General features: G+C 39.6%; 1 protein-coding gene across 3 annotated transcripts in view; it reads right to left on the bottom strand.

Moving 5' to 3' along the window:
- The window catches only part of sox13 (SRY-box transcription factor 13), a 51,412-nt gene that overhangs the window by 31,729 nt on the left and 2,600 nt on the right, over positions 1-17,083 (bottom strand). The window contains exon 2 of one of the 3 annotated variants that reach the window (XM_026169005.1): positions 9,362-9,460. The exons of 1 other annotated variant lie outside the window; for it this stretch is intronic. The gene's annotated coding sequence lies outside the window, so the exon portion shown is untranslated. Of the gene's footprint in view, positions 1-9,361; positions 9,461-13,291; positions 14,066-17,083 lie in introns of those variants that run through there. One more of the 3 variants, XM_026169006.1, reaches the window with a different exon arrangement.

Genomic DNA, 17,083 nt, shown 5'->3' with positions numbered 1-17,083 from the left:
TAAGCCATTATGCTGAGGTGCATCGTAAACACGCCGTGTTTCATGACCTGTGAGTGGCCAGTACCTTTGTCCATATAGTGTATTATGACTTGATGTGAGGTACAGAGTATCTAGAAAGTTTGCACTCATGCAGCTTATGGATGCATGGCAGTGTTTTCAGAAATTTTATCACTCAGTCCGCTCATCTAAATATAATCATCCCTGACTTGAGAAAAAGAAAATAAACATCTCAATGGCCTAAGGATGAAAAATTCAAACTCTAGAAACCAGTGGATGATGTCAGGTGAGCAAGAAAAAAACGAAGACATGTACTGCAGCTTATTGTGAGCATTCCTTTGCAATTTGTCTCACAATTGCAAATCACACTTTAAACTCCTGAATTTCAAACATGCACACAGTTTTACTTGACTTACACACCTTTTCAAGCTCTACTTCTCTGGATCTCCAACAGTTTAAGTCACTTTTATTTAACACTACCTGGCTGCTTTCACATTCAAAAGCTGCTTTTCAATCACATTTCAAGGCCGTCCAACACAACACTTGTACTGAACACTTGTAAGATCGCGCTGAGAGATGAGGTCTCAAAGATTTGTGAGAGTATGTTTTGGTCTTGGATTTTTTTATTTATTTATTTTTTTTAAATATTGGAGAGGTTTGGTAACATGTGGGTACACACACACACACACACACACACACACACACACACACACACACACACACACACACACACACACACACACACACACACACACACACCAGCTTCCTTGTGTTGCTGACTGGGCCTCATTAGAGAATGAGCTCTTAGGACTGGAGACACAAAAGCCTTGCTCTCTTCCTCTTTCCTTCCCCTCTCTTCTTCTGTTCTCTTGGCCTTTTGATGTCAAGAGTACTGAACCATGGTGCATAGTCCAAAGAATAACCTCATCAAGCATACACACACAGTTTTCCAATTTTCTCAAGTTTCTCTTTTTTCCTTTTAGTGTGCAATGAATGCGTGTGTGTGTGTGTGTGTGTGTGTGTGTGTGTGTGTGTGTGTGTGTGTGTGTGTGCGCGCACATACTATAAGGCCTGATAAGTTGCTGTTGTTCTGTGGTCGTTGGTCAGTTCATCACACACAAAGAGCAGTGTTGGGAGCTCCCGCACTGTGATAGAGTGATAGAGACATCACAAAGACTACATTTTACTCCCCTTTTCCTCTTGCAGCTCAGGGGCTGCCCCTCAGGGGTCCACCCACTGCACTGAGCACACACACACACACACACACACACACACACACACACACACACACGGTATTCCATTACATCTCTACATCACCTCGTACTTGCAAATGCAACAAATATAGATTTAGTGGAGGTTACGTAAAGAGACACAACATGAATGAAGACATTTAGCAGAGATGCATATTAATTCGTACACTGTGGAGCAACTTTATTGTATGAAGACTGAGCTCTGTTTGGGTTGGAAGTTTAAAATCCATATTTAATAAAGGGAAGAAAATAGTTACAAGAAGGGCACACATCACAATAGGGCTGTGCGATATGACCAAAATCTCATATCCCGATATAAGAATTCTATCGTCTCGATAACGATATAAATCACAAAAATGTAACATTTTCTGTAAATTCTGTGAATCTCGGGCAGCTCAACTTGCGTGAAGTGTTTCCAGCTTTGCATCGTGTAGCTGGAGTCGAGTGTTTTAACCGATGCATGAAACGATACATTTTCAGACATAAGTTGTAACGGCCGCCGTTTTCTTTGTGAGTATTTATTACACGGCGTGCTGCGGGGAAAAAGCCTGTTCTAAGGTTTGAGTCTATGGTTTATTTTTTAGCACCTGACGGCTCTTTTTTGCTTCTCATCCGTAAATAATCTGCTCTTTCACGTGATTCAGTGTATTTTGAAAAGTCTCAACAGGATATTGAGCTTTATTGTGAAAGGCTTATGTGGAACATAAACAAGCGGACACGCGATGGTTTTACCGTCGTTGTTGCTAACGACAACGCATAAAAACAGGCACTTGTCCATCTGTAGTGTGGTTATATAAAATATAAGAGAAAGAGAGAACTTTAAGAAATTAATATAGCCACTACAGTGACCATCAAAACGATGAAAAAAATATTGCTGTAAACAGTTTATTTTGCGACACCACGAAACAAACGATAGCGTAAAATGAAACGATGGACGTTTTTATATCGTCATCCGATATATATCGTTATATCGAACAGCCCTACATCACAATACATTTGAGAATCAGCAGCGGCACGAACGAGCGAAGAAAAAATGTTTTGCATGTCAGATAAGAAAGCAAGAGGATTGAAAATCTCATACACACACCATGAGCGTGGCAAGAAAAACAAAATAAGTCTGCTTGCTGGCCCCTGAATAGACTTCCTGACAATCTGAGGTACTAGAATCATTCTATGCACTGCTCATGGTGTTTGTGGCATACATGAAGTAACCTGCAGTAGAAGAAACTCATGGGGAAATATATTCTGGCTGTGAGCTAATCAAACGAAATGACACACAAGTATACCTATATTTATTCGTACAAAGTAGACATCAAACATTTTCCTAATTTACCATGAAATGAAAAATTCTGCTATCAGAAATTTAAGATAGCATATCTAAAGAGTTTCACTTACAAGAGTGCCAAATAGTTTAAATATGATACTAAATGCTGCAGCAAATACATACTGTATTTTTCGAATTATAAGACGCATTAAGCGAAACAAAACAGTCAGATAAGTCAAACTTTACTCAACTCATTCTTCCTGCTTCCTCCACTTGCGTACCATTGATTCATTAATGTTGAAGTCTCTCGCAGCTCGTCTGTTCACGTGTTGTTGCAGTTTATTAATGACTAACCTGGTATTGTGGATGGATTATCTCAGTCGTTCTCCTAAATGAAGTTTGGTCCGTTTACAGCATCCTGCCATGCGATTGCATTTGTCCCTAACCATCGGGAACCCTCACATTAATTTTTATCGAGTGGAAAAAAGTTGGCTTTCATCCTCAAGCTTCACTGTGTTTATGCTATGCTAACATAGCTGTGTAGCTAGCCACCATGTAGCACATGTAGCTAACTTCCTGCTAACTTCTAACTCAGTTAAATTGAATAACTTCTGTTTTCATGGATGCCTGGATGTTAGACTTAATTGTTACACCTGGTGAAGCAGCAACGCTGATCATTTTATTACAGATGAAAGAATTTAGACAGCTTTTTACTCTCAGTGTTTGTTTGACTTCGGGATCTGAAGAAGACGGAGTTTTGGACCCAGATTCCTCTTGACTACAGTAGCCATAATGTTCCGACAATCCATCAAGAGGTGTGGCTTTGTAGCTTACCAAAGTCATACTAAAACATTTTTTGACAGATTTTTGAGAGCCCAACCAGAATTCATACATAAGGCACACCAGATTATAAGGTACACTGTCGATTTTTGAGAAAATTAAAGGATTTTAAGTGTGCTTTATTGTCCGAAAAATACAAAAGTACAAATAATCTCCAGTCAATGAGAATATGTCATCTTTGTTTTTATTGTATTGTTCCTCTAAGTCAACAAGTCAACACTCATTCTAAATGAGACATATTAAAAACTATGTATTTTCCCCAGAATAGTACATGATGCCTTTCTCCACAATACAGTTTAGTTTTTATAGGGCTGGGCCATATCATACCTTTCACGGTAATACCGGTATAATGTTGGGCAACGATAAGAAAATGAAATATCGCGATAGAATATGGATAAAATGCGCATGCGCAGTGCCTTTGTTTTCATACGCACATGGTGGAAAAAGCATGGTGGCGACGGAGAATGAGAAGGGCGAAAGCGGCTTTCGTCCATCAGATACACAACAAAGCACTATTTTTGGTAGAGCATGCTAGCGGGCTGTCGTTATTACCGTGTTTTTTGGAAAATACGGCACACTTCTGAAAATCAACAGTGCCCCTTATAATCCCGTGCGCCTTATGTATGAATTCTGATTGTGTTTACTGACCTCGAAATGATTTTATGTGGTACACGGCACTCGAAAATCTGTCAAATGTTTCAGTACAACTTTGCTAAGCTACGAACCCGCACCGCTTGATGGATTGTCGGAGCATTACGGCTATTGTAGGCAGCAGCCTCGCGGAGTGATACGTACTGTGCTTCAACATAATATTACCGTATTGTGTGTGTATAACCTCTTTTTAAGTTTTGTGGATATTATACATGGTTATGCTGAGGATATGTCGGCCAGTTTCCACTGGAAATGCTTTTTGGTTAAACTGTCAGCAAGGAATTTGCACTGTTACGTTTTTATATAACTTTAATGCACATAAAAAACAGCTGCTTGTTTAAGTGAAAATAAATTGATGGGGTTTTTTTTTGCACTAATAAAGTTGTGGAGTTGTAAAGTATTTTGTCTAGTGTCAATTATATCATCAGTTATATCATTATCGCAAATTTTCAAATGTATATCGTGATAAATATTTTTGGTCATATCGACCTGTTCTAAGTGTTTACATGACTTAGCGATCAGAGGGTTAACACATATTACCTCCTTCTATTGTTGTTGTTATGGTCAACTGTAACCCATGCCATCTTAACCAAATATAGAGCTGAATAACTAGTTTTTGCAGTTCCCATCACAAGCTCCCCATACAAATCCTAACATCAGTAAGATGGAAACATTAGTGGGACAGCTGCTTTCTTAGTAAATGGGCACCATCACCTCAAAGCAAGAGGACAAAGACGTGCACGTGAGGTTAACCGTAGATAAAGTGTGTAGAAGGGGACAGCATAACATCTACCAAAGTAGGGTTAAAATGTGACTTGGAGTCGAAAGTGCTTTGATTCATAGTGACATCACAATTTTAGCTGACTATACTGTAAAATAAATGTTGGTTGCCCAATGCGGCAGCTATATTCAAGCAGTACCAACTGCACATGAAATTCCCTGGGAAAATGGAGGCTCAAGTGTGCAACCAAAACAGGAAGAGGATTGTGCTTTTCACAGGTAAATGAAATCACGGACAGTTGGAAAACCATAATAACTGAGCAAACTCTGGTTGCAAAAGCCTGAAGCAGGAGTAAACCTTAGTTTGGCTTGATCTGAGACTTAAGGCTTCAAAACCTACATTTAGTTTATTTCTATTAGATCAGCAAGTAAAAGAGTCTGTCTCCTCATCAGCCCGACAATAGAGGACGGAGATATCGTCTTTGCTAATAACCATCACATTGATTTTATGGACATTTCTTTAACAAGAGATGGGCGGTTCTAAATATCAAGGCCTGGTTTGCATGCTGCAGAAAAACAAGCTAACTCAACATCAGTTAGTTACTCTAATACTCCACACAATGAAGTATGCATTTTAATTAGATGGGTTTAACATAGACGTTACCAGAATACTAAGAGACAAGTTAAGATCATCTTTCAGTCCCGATGTATGATCGGCTAGCTTAGATAAGGCGTGCCCCTTTGTTTTCCTGCACCGATGAGCTCAGAATAGTAGAAAAATAAATGCCTTACTTACTAGGTGATTAAAGTAAATTCACATCTCTTAAAAATGCATTCATCTCAAAAGCCATGATGTATTCTCTCCATCTTTTCTGGTTTTATCAGTAAAAAGTTGTGATATCTTATCAAACTGCTGCCCTGCTATCAGGACCTGCATAATGCTGAAATTTTGCATGTCAGCATTTGTCCATCTGTCACATAGGTGTTTTTATTTGTAACTTATAATAATACATTTACATAGAGTTTGAATAACTGATTAGCACCTATAAATGAGTTCACCCAAACTGAGTCATCTGCAGATCTTCAGCAACGCTGCTTCTGCTTTTGTTTCCTTCCTCCCTAAAAAAAATTATCTGTATCTGCTGAAGGTTTAACAAGGACTTAGACTGAACACGCACTGCGTATGAGTCAACACAGACCACAAAGATGTGCTTAGTTTCTTCAGCAAAACCACTAAGACTTTTGTCTGTCGTCAAGAGATCAGGGACAACTGCTTGATTTCAAAAGCAGTCCCATTTCAGTCCTTCTTATTAATACAGGAATGAGTCAGGCTTTGTCTTAAGCTCTGTGTGGTATTTGTCAAACAGCTTCAGTCTATCTCTGATAAGAACAATCAAGAATTTACATTTAAAGATGAATATTACTAACCCCTGACATCGCTCATTAAAGGAATCGTTTTGACTTTGCATCCTACCTTGGTTTGCATACTACTGTCTTCTGTTCGTTTTCATCTGTTCTATTGAGTGACGGTGTAAGGGGTTGTGGTTTCTCTTATTCATCTTGTTGCGGTGTGGCTGACTTTCAGCAGAACTGATAAGCACAAGCTTTTTGTGTTTCTCTTTTAACAAGGTAGAAGCAACCACAGCCAACACTGGTGTACTCCAAAATAAAAGTTTGGGTATTTGTTGCCACACAAAGTCCCAATTTACTGCACTTTGTTACAATTTACAACATACAGTCCGTGTATTTGACTGCTAAACTAAAGCAGACTGATGCAGAATGGAATTACTTTCTCATCTTTGTCAGATAGAGCAGCATGCGCGAATACAGACAAATGCATGCCATCAATTTAATTTCTCTTTTCCAACAGAAGCAGCACAACTGTGAGGGTTTTACAAGCACAGAAAAACAGCGCGGGGAGGTGAAGAGGGAAAAAAAAGACTTTTAAGGCAATATTGAAAAGATTCAGCTCAACAATCTTCCCAGTCAACAGGTACGTGAGGCGAGGTAAGAGCACAGTTTAAAGTTCACAGGCTCTCCAGACAGCAGCTGCTGTGCTGCTTCAATGCGCTGCTTTCAAGCACGGATTGTTTGTGATTCTCAGCAGAATTAAGTGTTTCAGTGTCCAAAACACTAAAAAAGGACAAATCCATTAGTAGTTGTCCATATATGTAAAAGAAATAGATAAAATAAACATAAGACTTATGTGTCTGTGTTTGTCTGTTTTTATATGGAATATAAAAATATTCCACAGTACTACTAATCATGGTAACACCACTGTACTGAAATATATCAGCCGTGACAGTGATGCCTATATGTTCTTACAGCATGCACCTCCATAGTGTATTTGGCTGAAAGTTAACATTTGTAGAATATTGACTAGAGTAGAGCTGACCTTTGCCTATATGTGCTTCAATGGAAAATTATGGAAGAAAAGAAAGAAAAAAATGAGAAAATAGTAATTAAAATAATTAAAAGTTGTGATTGAAAACTACACTAAAAAATAGCGTTGTGTCGTAGTCTTTTTTGGCAATGGGATGACTTAAATCACTCAAGTGTAGAGAGGTGGACGCAGTCTGCAGCAAGAACTGTGCAAACACAGGAAACTGTACTACTAGTTACAGTATTAACAAATCCATGTTATACACTTTATGTAATTGTATTATAAAGCATTTCACTTTGAAATGTCACTGTCATCAGTACAGGTATACTGTGATGCTCCTACCACAATACCCTGTCTTTTTTAATACAGCCAGAGCTCTCTTGCAAATGAGGTTTTATCCAAATCATATGGCCAACAAAAAAATGGATTAAAATAGAATTCGTTGTCACCGACTAAAATACTCCAAGTATACAAATTTGAAACTGATCTCGCTACACAGTGTACTCCATTCAGTGACAGTATAATGCACGCTTCTATTGTTTGTTTGTTTTTTCGAAATTTGCAGATGATACATGTACTTTTTTTCATTTTCTACAACATTTAAATGCATGATTTACTAGGTTTTCTATAATATGGTACATTTTACACATTGATGCAAAGTCTATGCATTCGTTTTCCACTACAGCCATCCATATGAAAATACTCCAGAGTGATAAAAAAGTAAGTCTGAGTAACATTTAGAGTTAACTCAGTTGTTAACTTTATGTGACTGTATGTCTCCAGTACACTAACATCAACGTCAAACACATCTAACCCGTCCTCTGTGTTTAAATCCTGCTTAATACGCTTCATAATGTGCTCTCTCTATGACCACTGCCTCTCTCTTTCTCAAAAGCTTTCTAAATAAGATGTATAAATAGGCTGATGACACAACCGTGCCCTTCACAAAGACACCGAGGAGAGAGAAAAGAGAGGAGAACAGGACTCTGGCTTTAGTCACAGCCCCTTTTATTCTCCTGCTTTTCAGAAGCACAGGTTAAAAAGCAGCCATCTTTCTTTTCATGTCTCACTCTCGTCCCTCTTTCTCCCTCTCTCTCGCTCCCTTTTCTCTCTTCCCGTTGCGTTCACCGAAACAGGTCGTCTATTGTGGCGGCTAGCGAAAGGCTACTGTGGCATTTATCAGAGGAGGAGGAGGAGGTGGTGGTGTGGTGAGTGGGGAGAGAGAAGACAAAACACACTCCCAATAAAGAGATAGAACAAGAGAAGGAGAAGAAAGGATGTGTATGAAGGCCACTTTTTTTCTCCTCTTCCTTCACAAAGCCCCTCCACCCCCATTCCCTTTTCCACCCCCTGCTCCTTCAGGCTAGCTCAGACAAAGGAGGCCCGACTCTCACAATGTGCTCTCTCTCCTTTAGCCTGGCACACTTTATATCCTCACTCCATTTACTGCTTCTTGAGAGCACCCACATGTACATAACGTGTGTGTGTGTGTGTGTGTGTGTGTGTGTGTGTGTGTGTGTGTGTGTGTGTGTGTGTGTGTGTGTGTGTGTGTGCATGTTTTCAGGAGTTTCTAATGGTCATGGTGGTAGCAGTAGTGGGGGGGAGAGGGGGGGTCTATATTTGCAGAGGGTCTCATAGACCAAGAGGCCAGGACTCTGAGACGTTACTATGGCAACGCCTTTGAGCAGTAGGAGCACAACAGGTGATTCTGCTGAGGGACTGTTTGTTTCGGCACTGGCAAACTGCAGGAGGTCTTTGCTGCGTGTGTGTGCGCGCGCACACGCGAGTGCATATGTGTGCTTCAGCTTCACAAGTACAGCTGCGTATGCAACAACTTAGTGCCATAGATCTTAACCAGCTCCAATAAGCTGGAGATCATGTCTGAAGTAGCTGGCTGACCGCCGTAATGACACAGTCCGCCTCGCTACGCACACAGACCCAGCCCATGGCCCTGACTACACAGCACATACATCAAGATAGTGCCTGAAAATAGGAATACACAACAGAAGCTCTGCATAAAAATCACAATATGCCCCACTGCCTCTTATGTTAGGGCTTACAGAGAAATCCATTCACATAGAGAGGCCTGTTCAAGAAGGAGAAAGAGAGATGAAAGCAGGAGAACAGAAAGCAGTAGGGGAGCTCTAGATATTCTACAGTCAGGATATGCACTTACTGGCCATTTTGTTAGGTACACCTGTTCAACTGCTTGCTAGGCTACATGTCTAATCAGCTAATTGCACGGTAGCAACTCACAAATGTAGACACAATCAAGACGCCCTGTTGAAGTTCAGGCTGTACATCAGGATGTCGTAAAAACTGGAGTTCTACTGGGATTTTGCCACACAGAATGATCTGAAAAACAGAAAGTGGGAGAGCATGCCTTGTTGATGTCAGAGCAGAATGGCCAGACTGCTTCGAGCTGACCTCAAATTACCACTTGTTACAACCAAAAAGCATCTCTGAGCGCACAACAGGTCAAACCTTGAAGCAGATGGGCAACAGCAGCAGAAGACCTCGTCGGATGCCACTTCCGCCTGCTACAAACAGAAAAACTGAGGCTACGATTCGTACGGACTCATCAAAATTGCACAACAGGAGACTGGAAACACACAGCCTTGATTTCTGCTGCAACATAACAGATTTGGAATTTGTCAACAAGAACAAGAAAATGGATCCATCCTGCCCTGTATCAAAGGTTCAGACTGGTGCTGGTGGAGTAGTGATATTTTCTTGGCACACTTTGGGGGCCCCTTTGTACGAGTTCAGGGTTGTTTAAATGCCTACCTGAGCAGTGTTGCTTAGGATGTCCATTTATGTCCACTACCTATCTTACGATGGCTGCTTCCACCAGTATAATGTGCTACAACATTTTCACTGGCCTCCATAGTCACCAGATCTCAATGCAATGCACCACGTTTGACAAAAGGGGTCCAACCTGACACAAGCAAAGTATACCTAATAAAGTGACCAGTGAGCATATACCGTGTGTAAAGCAACTACGACTTATAGTTTAATAATAAGTGTAAAAGCAATCTTGGGGCTGAGCTTGACTGAGTACTACCAGCTGCCTGCACTCAGTAACTAGCTGCCTACAACACCATGTTTTATATAGCAAAAGTTTTCACTTGCTCAAATACACTGAAAGAGTTTTTGATCTGATGCGGCATCATAGATGGCAGCGATACAAAGACATTAATAAAACTGTTATGGTGTGTTAACATTACGGTAAAAGTTTGGTTGGATTTACATACAAAACGGCTTGGTGATATGGAGTAAAATAGTTACTAAGGTAAGGTTAGCAGGTCTTCATTATCACAATATAATGTAATAACAAACATGTAGTCACAGCCACAAATCAATAGTCAATGTTTGTTTGTTTTTTAAAACCCAACTGTCTGATGTTTTGTTAACCCATCCATCCACTCTGACCTCCACCCCGTGCAGACCCTTCTTCTTATCTGCATTAACCACAAAAAAATGTGGTCATTCGACTTTTGGGGAGAAAATGAAAAGGTTCTTTTCATTCCTTTTTCTTAGATTCAGTAACAGCGTGCTTATCTCCTGGGCTGCCAGATGACAGAGAAGAAAGAAGAGCCCAGGTAGAAAAATGGATTTGCTGCCTTTCCTATTAGATGTGCAGAAACAGCTAAAGGTTAACTTTAGGCTGACAAACAGGACTGAACACTTTTTGCCAAGCAGATTATTTTTGAGAGGGTAAGCTTGTGTTTTTCCACGCTTTTCGTTTTGTGAATGAATAAGGTGAAGAAAGCCAAAAATCAGCAGTTGATGGAATCTGCCAGCAATTACTGTGTTATCGTTTTTAATTCCTTTGTTTCACGGAGCTCTGCTGTTTTCACAACTGCTCTGACTCAGGCCCGCTTTTGCACCGGCTGACATGCTCTTTCAACGCCACAAACACACACACTGTACTTTACTGTGGCACACACCTGTGCTGCTGCTGTAAATACTCACTAGGGCACTAAATGCATACGAATCCACAGCTGAAAATAGTCCCAAGACAAGTGCACTATTTCCTGCTGTTTGTGCCCAGCTGTTTTAATTACAGAGCCTTTTTTTTAAAAAAAAAGAAAAAAAACAACTTTAAATGCTTTTTTCCCCCAATTTTGACTACTTCTAGTTAAATACTATTGCTGACTAATGAAGTAGCTTAAAGAGTAAACTAAATATAGCTCTAGGATTTGAAAAGAAAGCTGACCATTCTTTCCAGTTAGCAGGCATCTTTTGTTTTTGGAGGTGACGGGCTGATAAGGTGCTTCAATGCCACATACAGAAATTTATCTGGGTGGTTTTGCCTTCAATTGTGTTAAACTTCAGGCTGCGATAAAACTGAAAGAAAGTGAACAAGAATTAAAACATGGAAAACTAAATCCTTATCTCATCTCAAAGGAACAGCAGTAAGAACAGCAAAGGTTTGGTGTTCGGAGGATGACGGTGTCCACTGCTGTAACTCGGCTTCGCTTCTCTCTTTATTTTGCAGAGATACAACAGCTTGGATGCATGTGAGCGCATGATTTTAGACAAGTTATCGCGCTCAGCTGTGGAGAGTGGGAGATAAAAGCCATAAGAGTGTCTCCTGCATTACCGACGATGTGTGTCTGCGCCCCTATGCCCCCTCTTTCATTTAACATTAATACAATCTAATGTTACCCCACAAATGATAAGTCATCAAAGAAGTTCAATGCAGCGGAGGAGCGCTGGCCTGTTTTCCATGCTACACATACACCACAAACTCAAATACGCAACTAACTTCTAGCAAACCGGCACATAATGGCCTACTGTCGCTTTAGATTTCATTGATTTTTTAAAAAGGAAATGCAAATCATGCTGGTGGAGCTGTTGCGGAGCAAACAAACGGTCTCTGGTCATTTGCAAATGGCACTATAGACCCACACACACACACACACAACAAACAACAAACAGGTATACAGTTTTGTGTCCTGAATTTTTTTTTTGAAAATTTAGGTTTCACATAACAACAGAGCAGCGTTGTGCAGGAGAAAGTCATGTAAATGAACCAGGAAACCGGTGTGTTTTTATTTGTGTGTGCAGGGCTCGTCTATCAATAGAGTGTTTGTGAATTCTCTCAGAAATAAACAAATCGGCTGGAAAAAGGGTGGGAACAAGCCGATTATACCTTTATCTTTAACCGTGGCAAACAAAAACAGACGTATGTCCATGTGCACTTCTCTGATAGCCATGCAAATCTGTTGGTTAATTCTGAGAAAGCAGTAAAAGGCGCTGAAACGTAATTTAATAAGGCCTTTATGTCACTCAGCAGCAAAAAAAATGAATAAACTGTCAGCGAACCTGATCAGTGCAGGCATTAATGCTATCTATTAAGCCAATAATAACCTCTTTAACGCACTTTTATCTTGATGAGAGTGGCACAAAATCCACTCATCATCATGTTTATTCCTTTTTTGTTCTTTGTACGTTCTTCAAATTAAGGGGCACGAAAAAGTCTACATAAACCTGCTCATTCACGTCCCGCATGCCGAACAATAGAGAGCCGTTATGCGACGAGCATTATGGGAACAAGAGAGACAAAAGAAAAACTCGCTGCATACTTTCCAACAAAAGCCTCCCTCTCCAGCGCAACATTCAGCCAAACACACCTAAGTCCTGTAGGAGCTTGTATTCTGACATTGCGTGCTGAATGAACACACGTGCATGCAATGCAGGCGTGGAGAGGAAAAGTTCAGAAAACTTTTTTTCCCTCTCTCCTTGTTGTGTGTTTTTCTTAAGGGATTAGAAAGTGATCAAAAGTAGCATGAGAAACACGGTGCAGGGGCCAGCGTTCGAGAAGGGTTCCGTTCTTTCTTCTTCGGAGATGATTTACAGCTGTTGATAAATAGCCTGCTGTGGTTTCGCCCCCCTCCTCTGGCTTTACGGCGCGTTTTTATGGGCTTATGACAGCATTCACGGATGGGTGAGCGCACATTCAAAGCACAGCTGGCAGAATGTAAATGAATGACATGCCAGGGGTACAGCAATCCCGTCGATATATTTTAAAAAGATAAACAAAACAAGTGTAATGTGAAGCTTTTAGTGATTAGATGCTTCAACCGTGCAATCAGATATAAGCCTGCAAGACAGTCAACCGCGAGGACACAGTGAGTTTGGTAAAAGAAGGCTTTGCCGAGGTTGAAGCAGGTATCTTACCTTGAAGGTGTGTGCAGATGTACACAGCAGGGTGTGTGTGTGCGCGGCTGCAGTATCTCTGAAAGTGGCCCATCACCAGTGTAAGACTTGTGTTTTATCACCCGCCCAGGATGAGTCTTCCTGTGTGTGTGTGTGTGTTTCCTCTCAAGTGTGTACAGTTATCTTTCTTTTCTTTCCTGTACCAAGGCAACAGGTGGAAAGTGTCTTTAAAAAGTCCTCTGAAGAGTGATGAGCGATGTTAAGATGAAGCAAAGGCATTCAACCAACCTCTCCACCTTTGTGTTTCCTTCACAAAGACATGACTTCTAACATCTCCACCTGAGATCCTTCCATCTCCACTTTTAATTACTGCACTCTCTCACCCCGTTTGCTTCAGAGATAACAGAAATGAATACAAGGAGCACCTTGAAACTTCTCCGTTCATCCGCTCTATCAAAAGCTCCCTCTCTTCGGCACGTGTGCTCGACGCACCACACTTTGGTCTTTGTGATAGTGATGTACAGAATCATTAAAGACTACATGTTCACGGTTCACGATGGCTTAACGCGAGGAAAAAGAGGCTGTTAGATAATGCAAAAAAGCCCATTGTGAGGCACAGAAGCTGACTGCGATATCACGTTCCTATCAGGGACATGGTGAAGAATTAACCAGAATAATCACACTTTATAAAAGTCAAGCACCTTCGTCACCAGAGAAGCCTGAACACAGGCAGGAATTTACACAGTGTGATCTTAAACAGAAATATTTCATCAAATTAAACTGAATATCTAAGCACTGTTTTTACCAGAAAAAAAACAGTTTTTTTAGATATTCAGCATATTTTCATTTAAGAAAAACAGCAAATAGCATCAACAGCGCCATCGATTAATCAAATAATCCAAATGCACTCAAAAACAATTCACTGAACATGATTTAAAGCATTGCAAGAGTTGATTAACTTGTTGCCACAAAACACAACAAAGCAAAGTTATTACTGATCTTGGTGACTGACACCTAATATGTCACAGTTTACCTACTTTTTTATGAGTCTCTTCTAACTGCATTCAACAGATGTTTCCTTTAGGCAGGCACCAGGCGGGAGAGCTTTTGAACACGCAGCCATTTAAACTGGTCTGCACATTATTTCTGCACGAGGAGCCAAATTACTTTTGCTCAATTTAACTTTTTGTTTTTGCAGACCAAAAGATAAGTCAGTGAGACGTTTTACGGGAGATACACCTATACACAAGTCAGGTGCAGTAAGAGTAAAAGTGGGTAATAAGAAACTGAAGCGCAGGTCTGAGAGGCTAGCCTTGACTCAGAAAATAATAATAATATTAATAGTAATACTAATAAACTTCATGTATGTAGCACCTTTTAAAAACAAAGAAAAAAGGGCTTTACAAAATAAGACAGAAAAAAAGGCAAATAAGACATTTAAGAGTAGATGAAGGTGGGACATTAGGTATAGTGTTGCCATTACATAGTTTGTCCAACAGTGGGCAGCGATGACGCCATAAAATACTGCGATTTGAACGGATTTTTGTCAAAATTAAAAGGTAGATATTATTTTGTTTTTATAACAATCAGCTGGCTGAATTTCTTTTCTAATAATGTTCTATAAACACAACACATGATTTTATATGTTTTAAGGGATTGTTAAACGTTGGCTTTGCAGAAGTATCAATATAAGTACAAGTCTCTAAACTCTATCACATGTGAACTTATTACCACAGTAATTAATTGATATTATAATTAAAGAGTAATTAATTAATTAATTAATTACTTAATATTATAATAATTATTAATATTATGTTAATAAAATGATAATAACTACAAATACAAATTTTTCGATATCTAACTGTGAATTTTTTTTTTTATTTAAATTGTTTGAAAATGTTTTCTTACATTTAAAGCTGTCATATTTTAGCCAGCCAACATGCAAAAGTAGGGAAAGCAGTAAATCATCACATCAGAGATCAGAAAACATGCAACTTTTTTGAATATATAGTTAAATCAGTGTTAAGTCAGGTAAACTTTACTATCAAAGAGCTGTTTTGTTGTTTTTTTTTTAACAATTTCTGACCAAAAGAAATCTCAAACATGATTGGGCCTTATTATGAACCTGCTGCCCACATAAAAAAAACCCTTTCAACATTACTAATAGGTGTGAATAATTTAAATCTTTTACCACATATAACAATAGTACAGCAGGCTGGAGGAATATTTTGAATAATACTGTTTATGAAAAAAATGTTTTAACTGTTTACTTTTTCAGGTTTATTTGCCAAAGTAAACAAATTCTTTATTGTCATTTTGCATTTTTGTAAAACAAAACTCTTTCAACGCCAATCTTTTTCACAGCAGCATATGGAATAAATAAAAGAAAAAGAATGAAAAGGACTTAGGCACTACTAAACTGGCTATCGCTAAGTTGTCTTTGTTGGAATTGTGTATGACTGCTCATTACTAATTAATAGAAACATGTAAAAGCGAGAGTCTATCCATCCATTTTCTTCCAACTGAGGTCTTAGAGGAAGAGGCAAGTTACACCTTGAACAAGTGACCAGGCTAACGCAGGGCTAACACACAGACAACCAAGTTCCAGAAAAGGGGAGAAGGCAGAGTACCCATGCAGGTACAGGGAGAACATGCAAACTCTACACAGAAGGGTCCATCTGCCTGCTGGAGTTGAACCCAAGACTTTCTTGATGTGAGGCAGCAGTGCTAAACACTGCAAAACTTCTACCACAGTTCTAAAATGTTTGTCTGTAACTATCCTCTGCAGGGCGCTTTGAATCTGATTAGCTTTAATATATTGTACACAGTTTAAAGTATCACACACCACAAGGGACTGTTGTTCTGTGCTATGACACAATATTTTTTTAATGTGATGAAGAATGTAAAGAACCACTTAACCCCCTCAGGCTCAAATTAAACTTTTTGTTGCTAATGCACAACTAAGTCCTGCAGTGGTACTTCTGAGTAAAAAAACTCATAAAATATGTATGTGGGGTAATCAGGTTGTTAGTTTTTAACTGTTGCAAATCGGCACTGCCTGCCTTGAGAGGGTTAAAGGAATAATTTTTTTTTTTTAAATATTCATTTCTACTTTTTATCTAGAGATGGACAAAACAGCCACATTCAGGACCAGCTGCAGGTTCAAGACTCCTGGGTTAAATAATGATTCAGCTGATCGACTGTCGACTATACTACACTATGTTATTCATTTTTAAATCTCATTGTCCAAATTCTTTGCACATGAAAACTAATTTAATTTGTTCAGTTTGGAGGTTTAACCCTCAGGAAGATGGATTAACAGCAAAAATTTAAAGCACAGTGAGCTGATGTGATACAATGATATGACTCTGTCACCGTATATTTAATTTCTAGGTTGCTGCACAATATAAGTGAAGTCCTTATGCCGACCCGTCTGAAGAGTCGGACAGACAACATGCTTATACTGTCGCTCAAGCGGCAGAGTGATGTAGTGATGTATGTAGCGCTCATGCTTGTTGCGATTCTTCCAAAAGAGAAAATGCAGTGATGGTGGGGTTTTTTGATTGGCTTGGCCTCACACTGCGCTAAAGGACAGGCTGAGGAACACACGCACACACACACACAGACACACCATTATTCTCCATTGTGCTGTTTATCTGTGGACTCCTGGTTCAATAGGATTCAGAGAACAATGTCCAGAGGATACAAGAGGTCAGGAGGAAAGACGAGGAAAAAACTTAGTCTGCTCTGCTGCCCTGATGGAGACATCCAATGCATAGGAAGTGGTGCACACACACACACACACACACACAC

Source organism: Astatotilapia calliptera, chromosome 5 (assembly GCF_900246225.1).
Source record: "Astatotilapia calliptera chromosome 5, fAstCal1.2, whole genome shotgun sequence".
Taxonomy (NCBI): Eukaryota; Metazoa; Chordata; class Actinopteri; order Cichliformes; family Cichlidae; genus Astatotilapia; species Astatotilapia calliptera.
The sequence above is the reverse complement of the archived record's forward strand: the minus strand, read 5'-3'. Positions and strand labels throughout refer to the sequence as shown.